Source organism: Lonchura striata, chromosome 28 (genome assembly GCF_050655825.1).
Source record: "Lonchura striata isolate lonStrDom1 chromosome 28, ASM5065582v1, whole genome shotgun sequence".
NCBI lineage: Eukaryota > Metazoa > Chordata > Aves > Passeriformes > Estrildidae > Lonchura > Lonchura striata.
In genome coordinates, this window is record NC_140730.1 from 6,487,791 (window position 1) to 6,498,558 (window position 10,768).

The following is a 10,768-nucleotide window of genomic DNA, read 5'->3' on the forward strand; positions in this document are numbered from 1 at the left end:
CAGGATGGCAGAGTGGGCCCACGCCAGGGTGGGTGTCAGCACCGAGGCCGCCCCCACCCCCACTCCTCACTCTGGGGGCTCTCACCCCCTTCTGCCCCCCATTGCCTGTCAAAGCACTTCCAGACCCCCACCAAGCCCGGGTGATGCCCCTGGGGATGGACCAGGAGCGTGTGCCAGCCCAGCTCTGGCACGGCATTTCCACAGCACTGCCCCCCACAACCACCATCCTGGCAGGAGCTTCGGGGTCCCCCCGGACACCCCCAGAGCCCTTCCCACAGCCAGCCACGTGCCACAGGCTCTTCCCAGCCCCAGCACGGCCTCTCGATGGATTTTTGGATTTTTGGTGCTGTCTCATGGCATCTCCTCCCTGCCAGCCCTGGGGCAGCAGAGCTGCCTCTAGAGGGACGTGTCTGCTCCACTCACGTCAGCGCATCGCCCGCGTGCTGGCACACGTGTGGCACAGACACACTCGTGTCACACACGCACTCCTGCCACACACACTCCTGCCACACACACACTCGTGTCACACACACACTCCTGTCACACATACTCCTGCCACACACACACTCGTGTCACACACACACTCCTGCCACACACACTCCTGCCACACACACACTCGTGTCACACACACACCCGTCACACATACACTCCTGTCACACACACACTCATGTCACACACACACTCCTGCCACACACACACTCCTGTCACACACACACCCGTCACACATACACTCCTGTCATACATTCCTGTCACACACAACCTCTTGTCACACACACACTCCTGCCACACACACTCCTGCCACACACACACTCCTGTCACACACACACTCCTGTCACACACACTCCTGCCACACACACTCCTGTCACACACACACTCCTGTCACACACTCGTGTCACAGACACACTCCTGTCACACACTCCTGTCACACACACACTCCTGTCACACACAATCTCCTGTCACACACACACTCCTGTCACACCTTCCTGTCACACACACACTCATGTCACACACCTACTCCTGTCACATACACACTTATGTCACACACTTGTATCACACAGGCTTGTGTCATACACACACTCATGTCACACACACTCCTGTCACACACACACACTCCTGTCACATACTCATGTCACACACACGCATATCACACAGGCTTGTGTCACACACACACGTCACACACACTCCTGTCACACACACACACTCCTGTCACATACACACTCATGTCACACACTTACACTCCTGTCACATACACACTCATGTCACACACACTCATATCACACTGGCTTGTGTCACACACACACACTCATGTCACACACACTCCTGTCACACACACACATTCATGTCACACACACACAGACTCCTGTCACATACACACACTCCTGTCACACACACACTCCTGTCACACACACACATGTCACACACACTCCTGTCACACACACACACTCCTGTCACTCCTGTCACATACACACTCGTGTCACACACACTCATATCACACAGGCTTGTGTCACACACACACACTCCTGTCACACACACACTCCTGTCACACACACACATGTCACACACACTCCTGTCACACACACACACTCCTGTCACATACACACTCATGTCACACACATTCGTATCACACAGGCTTGTGTCACACACACACACACTCATGTCACACACACACTCATGTCACACACACTTCTGTCACATACACACACTCCTGTCACATACACACACTCCTGTCACATACACACTCATGTCACACACACACTCATGTCACACACACTCCTGTCACATACACACTCATGTCACACACACACTCATGTCACACACACTCGTATCACACAGGCTTGTGTCACACACACACACTCATGTCACACACACACTTGCCTGCTGGTGCACACACACACATTCGCCTTATCACACACCACTTTCAAACCACCTTTTCCAAGCCAAGCAGCAATTCTGGAAGATTCCAAAGAGGAAGATTTTCATCATTCATCTCAATCTGCCTGACCCAGCCCTCCCAGGAGCCACTGCCACCCTCCTACCTTGGTACCCAGCTCTGAGCTGCAACCGTGGCTCACCTTCAGGTTTATTTTCTGCCCCAAACCCTTGTTTGGATAAAAAAAGTCTCATTGGAAAGGAAATTGTTCCTGAGAATCTCCAGAGTTCTTTTCCCAAGGAAAGGCCCAGCTTTTGATCAAAATTAAGGATTAAAAAAAAAATAATGTTTTGGAAAAAAATAAATCAGGAAGTAATCTGCATGCCTGGAAATTAATTATTTCCACAAGCTGAATTCCTGCACCTGCCCCTTGTGCTTCTTCCCTTCCCACACAGCCATCCCATCCACCCCAAAATCCTCTGGCACTGTGCCTGTGGTGGTGCCCAAGCCCCCTGGGCCCCAGGCAGCAGCATGGCCCCTCCCCAAAGCTTCTTGTCTCAATATCCCCAAATGTCATCAAATCTCCAGCCCAGCATAAACTCAGCTTCTCCTCTGACTCCTGGGCCTTAAAAGCAAAAAAACCCAAACCCCCAAACTTCCTCAAAAACTTTATCAATCCCTGCAGCAAAACCCTGGGGTTGGAAAGTCTGCCAGCAGCAGGCAGGAGGGCAGGGGGCACAGGGGGAACAGGGGGAACAGGGGGCACAGGGGGCACAGGGGGCACAGGGGGCACAGGGGAAGGCTGGGCACCTGGCAGGGACCAGTTTGTCCCAGGAGGCAGCACTGGGAAGGATCTGATTGTCCCTGAGAAGAACAAAGCCAGAGCCAGCTGTTCAGCCATGCATGGGGGGTCAGCCCACAACCCCCAAACTCCAAATGAAATCACAGTTACTGGGAGAAGGAATGCTAAATGGATATGGTGACATGCACAACTGAGAGCACTGAGCACTCACTGGGGTCAGAGTCCCTGTGGCAAAGCCCAAAATCCAGGATGGCTCATCCCTGGGTGGGGAGCAGGGAGCAGTCTCAGAGGAAAGGGGACAGATGTGACCCCCACTGCGATGCTTTGGGGAATCCCACAGTGCACGTGGGAACAGTGGGGCCAGAAGGATGTCATCCCTGAGGCACCTCTGACCTCCTCGGACCAGGGTGGCAGGGCCAGGAATCCCCAGTGACCAGATCCTGCCCCCCCACTGGGAGCAGAGATCAGCCCCCACAGCTCTGCTGGTGCCCAGATCCTCGGGTGAAACTCCCACACATCCCCTTTTCATCCCTGAGTTTCTACAGAGCTAGGGAGAGGGAGAATGAGAAAGGGAAGGAGGAGAAGGAGAAGGAGAAGGAGAAGGAGAAGGAGAAGGAGAAGGAGAAGGAGAAGGAGAAGGAGAAGGAGAAGGAGAAGGAGAAGGAGAAGGAGAAGGAGAAGGAGAAGGAGAAGGAGAAAGAAGGAGAAGGAGAAGGAGAAGGAGAAGGAGAAGGAGAAGGAGAAGGAGAAGGAGAAGGAGAAGGAGAAGGAGAAGGAGAAGGAGAAGGAGAAGGAGAAGGAGAAGGAGAAGGAGAAGGAGAAGGAAGGGTGCCCCCATCTGAGCACATGTGTGCTGGGGGACACAGGACAGCTCTGGAGCATGTGGCATGGGAGCCCACCACCCACATGGGGACATGTCGGGGTCCCTGGAGCGGAGGCTGGCGGGCTGTAGGTGGTACCTGCAGCAGCCCCTTCCCTGGGCAGACAAAGCCAAAGCAACTCCCAAACCCTCCAAGACGCAGGCCATCCCTTTGCTGTTCCACCCACCGAAGTCCCCCTGTCCCGCTGACGTGGGCACTGCCCCTCTGGCGTGCCCAGCCGCTGGCACAGCCTCTGCCCGGCAGTGGCCACCCACCAGCCCACCCAGAGCAGCCGGCCCGCCTCCCCGGGGGCAGCCCAGGAACGCCCGGACTGGGATTGTTCCGCGCCTCCATCCAGCCGCTTTTTCCCAGGGCCGGGAGCTGCCTGGGTGCTTTCGGACGGGGCAAAGTGTCTGCGATGGCACCGGGAGCAGGGCATCATGCCAGCCGCCTCCCGGAGTAGCCGTGGGATGGAGGCGGCCGGCGGGGCGGCGGCGCCGGCGGCCGGGGGCTCAGTGAGGTGGCAGCTCTGCTACGACGTGAGGGCCAAGACCTGGTGGATGGTGAGTGAGGGTCAGGGGTGCAGGGGCACCGCTTGGCTGTTTGATTTTGGAGGGGGGAAGGTGATCGTGGGCAAAAGAGGGACTTGGGGCCAAGGACAGGAAGGTTGTGGCACGGCCCTGGCTGGGACCAAGGCAGGAGGGAGGCTTGGGGTGGAACCCCTGACCCACGAGCACTCAGTGGTCATCTCGCTGCTCCAGGGGTTTGGATTTCTATTGTTTCCCACTGATCCCAGCCTTGCCCTGGGTCCCAACCTGAGTGTCCTTGGCCCAGCTCACTCCAGGTGCTTTACTCGCATGGTTTTGGAGAAATCTTTGCTGCTGGCAAGAAACAGCATGTCCCTTCTTGGCAGTGAAGCTCTCTGCTGGTATGAGCCCCATCCCACCTCTGCCAGCCCTGTCCAATCCCTTCAGCTCCTGTCCTTGAGACAGCGCCAGTGAGGGGGCCTGGGTGTCTGTCAGTCTGTCCATCCCCCAGCACCTGCTCCCCTGCAGCAGCTGTGAATTGCCTTAAACTGGATTTTAGACTGCTTTGGGCACAAGCTTGAACTGGTTTTGGGAAGCAGAACTTCTCTGCAGCTTCACAGCAAAATGTTCAGCCAGGGGATGCAGTCCCCAAGCTCCCTAGGGCCCATCACCCTTTGCAAGGGACCCCACAGATCTCCCAGGACAGGATAACTGGGAAGCAGACAGGCTGAGCAGATTCCTGCTAGGAAGCATGAGCCACTGCCACTCAGACTTACAGGAACCCCGAAAACCCAGTCAGAGCCAACCCCTGGGGACACTGGGGTGTCCCCCTCCTCATGCAGGTATAGTGCCTGGCATCATGCATGCCAGCTCTGCTGTGGCTCAGGCACAGAGCACAGGGAGAGGAGATCAGATCCTGCCCTGCACGACCCTGCCGTGGGCAGCTGCAGTTTCCAGGGCAAGAGGCCGGGCCAGAATCAAAGGGCTGGAGGTGGGGGGCACTGGCAGCGCCCGTGCCCAGCGGGAGCGCGGTGCCCCTTCCCTCAGGAGCACCCACGCTGCCCCAGCATCCCCCTGCCCTGCCTGACGCCAAACAGAGCCGGGGCTTCAGAGCAGGAAAATCGCTCCTTTGAGGCAGCCCCCGCAGCCCGCGCTGGCGCAGGGACGCTGGGTCGCGCCAGGACACGGGGGCGGTGGGTGACGCTCGGCCGGCCGGAAGAGGGACTGGCAGGAGCCCAGGGCCTCTGGGGGGTGTCAGGGTGACCCCACTGCTGCGAGCCCTGCGGTGCACCCACAAATGCTGGGTCCCACCCAGGCAGCTGGTGCCGTGGCGCTCACAGAGTTTGTGAGGGTGCAGAAGGGGGGTGGGTGCAAGCACAAAGGGGAGCCGACAGCCCAAATCACAGCCGTCCTTTGAGCTCCCCAAGATCACATTTCCCAACGAGGGGATAAGCACATCAGCTGCCTGATCTGCCTTCTGTGCCTGCACCCCTGGGAGATGCCAGCAGCCCGCAGGACTGTGTGTCCTCATCTTGGGTGCAGCAGAAATTGGGAAAACACAGTTTTGCTGAATCAGGCCTAAGTGGAAATGCTTTCACCAGAGACAACAGATGTGTGATGCTGCAGCCTCTCACAGCTCCCATTTTGCCATCTATGGCTGGGAAAGCATCCTGGGAAAGGCTGGAGCACCCCAGGAGCTGCTCCAGGTCAGCACACAGTCCCAGATCCAATTTTGCCTCACAGGTGTCCACCACTGCACCCACTCTGGCCTGCTGGGGGGCACCTGAGACTGTGGTTTTATCAGCATTTGGGATCCCTGTGTGTGTGTGCTTTGTTTTACTCCCTTGCAAACAGAATCAAGTGAAGCTTTCTGAAATGGACCCAGGGTCCAGGTTTTGCCTCAGCCCCTCCCAGCATGCCCAGCTCCCAGCACGCATCCTTCACTGGGGCAGAGTGTGTGATGGATTGACCAAGGGAGAAAAAAATTAATCAGGCTGGAGGTAGCTATGAATTACGTGGCTAAAAATACCTCTGCGGCATGTCCTGCTGAGATGTCCCTGAGCAAAGCCCCGGGGAGCCTGAACCTCTGCTGACACCCCATCGATCACGCTCTCCTCGCTGGGCCGGGCCAGCATCCCGCACGAGGGCTCGGCTGGCTCGGCGCAGCCGCTTCACTGCCGGCCCCGCAGCCGCGCAGAGCTGGATCCGGCAGCGCTGCCCACGAGCCCTGAGTCAGCAGGTATCGAGCCCATCCCTCTCAGGGGCTCGAGAGACGGGCAGGAGAGCTGCTCTCCACCGTCCTGCATTGAATGCCTCTGTCAGGGACGCTGTGGTGGCGTCTGCGGGTTGGGCACTCACAGCTGGCAGCTGGCTGGTGCTGCCAGCGAGGGGTTGGTGCCACCCGTGGCCCCTCCGTGCCGCTGTCCCTCCCAGGGACAAAGAGCACCACGATGGTCTCTGGTGGGTAAAACCAGGATCCTGCACCCCTCAGCACAGCCCGTGCCCGGTGAGACGGGGGTGGCTGCAGGGAAGGGTGTGGTGGCACATCCAAGTGCCACTGCAGCAGCCCGTGCCACTGAGCTCTTCCCGGGCACCGTGGTCCTGCCGCCTTTCTCCCCGGTTCCAGGGGGAGTGCTGCTCCCCACCCCCCGAGCCAAGGGGCCGCCACCACCTCAGGCTCCAAGGCCAAGGGGCCCGGCCCACCGGCGCCCCCAGAGAGGGCACCAAGGTGTCCCCAAGGTACAGGTGGCTTCTCCGGGGCCGAGGCACTGCCCGGGCGGGGAGGGCCACGAGCGGTCCGCACCCTGCGGGGACTCCAGATGGGATGCGGGGGCACTAGATGGCAGCAGAAGAGCGCGCACGGCAACGGGCACGGGAACGGGAATGGCAATGGGAACGGGAATGGCAATAGGAACGGGAATGGGCACGGGAACGGGAATGGCAATAAGAACGAGAATGGGCACGGGAACGGCAACGGGAATGGCAATAAGAACGGGAATGGGCAAGGGAACGGGAACGGGCACGAGCACGGGAATGGGAATGGGAACAGACACGGCAACGGGAACGGGCACGGGCATGGGAATGGGAACGGGAACGGGCACGGCAACGGGCACGGGAACGGGAATGGGAACGGGAACGGGAAAGGGCACTGGCATCTGCACTGGCGCTGGCACGGCAACGGCACGGGCACCGGCACGGGAATGGGCACGGGAACCGGCACTGGCATGGAAATGGGCACGGACGAACATGTGTAGGACGAACACCGGCACCGGCACGGGCACGGGCACGGGCACAAACACGTCACGGGCACACTCGGCCCCGGGCAGCGGCACCGGGCCGCAGCGCCAGGCTCGGGGCACCCCGCGGGCACCGCGGGGACAGTTCGGGATGAGCGCGGGGACATCGGGGGTTCCTGCTGGCCATCCTCACCAGGGGCACTCTGCCACAGCCCACTCGCAGAATTTGGGGCAGCTGAGGAGGGGAGTCGAGGTTTGTGGGTGAGGGTGGGCCCGGGGGCTGTGGGGGTGTTTGGGAAGGGGCGAGGGGAGATGGGCACCCTGGCCAGCTGGCACCCAGTGTGTTCTGGGGCACTCTGATGCCTCCTGCCCTGGGTGCCACAGTTTCTGAGGGGGCTCCCCACACACCCCAGCAAACACACCTCCCAGGTGCTGCTCCAAAAGTCAGGGAAGAAACCAAATGGGTTTGCAGGAACGCCCCAGCACCCAGGAAGAAACTGGAACTGTGGGAGAAAGGTGCTTTCCTGAGCAGAGGGGGAAAGCCACACGTGCTTGTACACAGAGGTGTGAGGTGCCCACACACACGTCTGCACATGCACACCACGTGCAGAGGCACATGTGTGTGCTTGGCCCCCATGCACACTAACTTGAAAACACATGTGCATGCACACACGCCCATGCACACCCCCCCACACACGCACACAGAGTGGACACAGGCACACGCACAGCTCCTTGCACACACACCAACCTGCTCTGGCACACCTGGGCACAGGCAGGTGCCCGCACGCAGCCATGTGCCCTTCTGTGCACATTTGCAGAGCTCACACATGCACACACACATGCACAGCCCTTCCCAAGGTTTCTCGTTAAAAAGTACCCGCATAGGTAAATAGGGGGCAAGGCTGGGGGCCGCGGGCGGGGCCGGGGCCAGGGCAGCCGCGCTGGGGGGGCTCAGCCCAGCTGCTAATGACCCACGGCCGGTGCCAGCTCTCTAATCCGTGCAGAGGTTCAGGACAAACTGTACCAGCGATTATATAAACCGACTCGCCTCTATTTATTTAATTCCCTTTTATTTATTTATCGCTCAGCCAATTGAAGGCAGGGGAGTGTTGCATCCCCCAGCCCTCTCCCGCCCGGGCCACCCGCCAGCCAGCACCGAGGGCTGCTGAGTCCCCTGGAGCCCCACGTGTCCCCCTGCCACAGGGCCTGGGGTTCTGACACGCCGTGTCCCCTCTGCCACAGGGCTGCTGAGTCCCCTGGAGCCCCACGTGTCCCCCTGCCACAGGGCCTGGGGTTCTGACACGCCGTGTCCCCTCTGCCACAGGGCTGCTGTGTCCCCTGGAGCCCCACGTGTCCCCCTGCCACAGGGCCTGGGGTTCTGACACGCCGTGTCCCCTCTGCCACAGGGCTGCCGTGGGTCCCACCCTGCGTGTCCCCTGTCCCCGCCGCGCGTGCACGCGTGTTCCTCAGCGTGTGCGTGGTGCTGTGCGCCGAGAGGCCAGCGGTGTGTGCACACACACCTGAACACACGTGCTAGCCCACCCACATGTGCACACGCATCTGCACACGCACAGCCGTGTGCACGTGCCCACGTGGCCGCACATGCACCTCCATCCACATGTGCAAGTGCATCCGTGCACAAACACCCCCGTGTTTGCACACTAGCACCACGCAGGCGGCAGCTGCTCTGCCAGCTCCTGTCCCCCGACCCAGGGGGTGACATGAGGACACGAGGCCCCAGCCATGTCAACAGCCTGCAGGGGCCCAGCCTGAGCACTGGGGGGGCGGCGAGGAGGAAGTCCCATGGGGAAGGCACGGAACTCTCTCGGGGTCCCCCATGTTCCCGTGGCACACTGAGCACACTGAGCCAGTGGGCTCCCACCCTGATCCCCTTTTCCTTTCACATGGAGGGGCTCAGGAAGCAGCAGAAGGGAGCACTGGGGGGGTGCTGGACTGCAGCCCGCCTCATCCACCCCCTCCCCACAGCATCGCCCATCCTTGCCCTGCCGTTACATAAAGGCCTGGTGACAGTAAATCAAGGGGCAAAACGTCTCCCTTGAATTAATAACTGACTTCCTGCGGTTGCAGATTCACCCTCAGCGCCTGTTTGTGCCCCCCCTTCCCGCCCCCCCTCCTGGGTTAATGCTCCCAGGCGCCGTTTGCCATTAACCAGCTCCAGCACCATGCCGAGTGAGAGGCTGGGGCCCGCTTATCCCAGTCCAACGCAGGCAGGGATGTGGTGGGAGCCTTGTCTCCACCCATTCTGGTCCCAGTCTGGCAGGAGTGGAGGACCTGCGGTTCAGCCACCTTGGCCATGGCATCCCCCCAGGGCTGGGGACACAGGGAATAATGGGCCATGGCCTAGGCTCCCTCCTGTCTCCAAACCGGTTATGGGGTTGCTCCACACCCTCCCCCCTTTCCTGCCGGCTGCCCAGATGGGGTCTGGCAGAGCCTGGCGATCTCCCTGTCACCAGCATCGCCACCCCTGGATCCGTGTCCTTCCCCAGCAGCCTCTCAGTGCTCCCTGCACTCCCATTCTGTAGCTGGGAGCAGGCCCTGCTCGCCGGGAGCTGGGGCTGGAGCTGTGGCCAAGCCATTGTGCTGTGCCGCTGACTCGTGCGGGAAGAGCGGGTGCTCCCGGATGAACCCGGCTGGCGCAGCCGTTTCCTGGTGATTTCTTCTATATTCAAAAAAAAAAAAAAAAACCAAACAAAATTCTTCTTAAACTAGTTAAGGTTGCTAAGAGACAACAATGTGCTTTATATGGTGCCTTATTGACAAAGCCCAGCTCTTAATAAGCTCCAAAATGAGCGGCGAGCAGCTTGGGAAGCCCACACGGCAGGGCCGGACGCGGCACGCAGCCGCCTCCTTCCTCCGGCAGAGCCCCCCGAGCCTGCCTGGCAGAACCAGGGAAGGGCCCTTCTCCCCCAGGGCTGGGGCTGCTCCCCGCTCTCACCCCCATCAGCTCCCCCAGGAGCCCCGGCCACCGCTGGGCTCTGGCTGTGCCCCGCTGGCACCGGCAGCATTTCGGAGCCGCCCGCTTGGCACAGGTTCAGTGCCAAGAGCCGCCTCCACGCCCGTCTGCCAAACACCCACCAGCCCGGGCGCAGCCGGAGGTGCTGCGGCTCCCTCGGGAGGGGGAGCGGAGCCGGCTGGGTCCGCGCTGCCCACGCCGGGCACGGCGGGTGCGGGTGCCACGGGACGGTGCGGGCAGCGAGCCCGTCACGGCGCGAGGGCGAAGGGCGCCGTGCGGGGCCAGACGCGGTGCCCGCAGGCTCAGGCCGCGCTCCTTGGCACAGGGGCTGAGCACCGGGGCTGGGCCCGGCTCTGCCGCTGGCATGTGCGGGCAGGAGCGGGCAGGCCCCGGTGCCAGGCAGGGCTGGCAGCCAGCTGGCACGGCGGGGAGGCTGCGGGCTCTGCGAGCAGCGGGCACCACCCTGGAGCTGGTGAGGGGCAACGGGGGGACAGGCGCA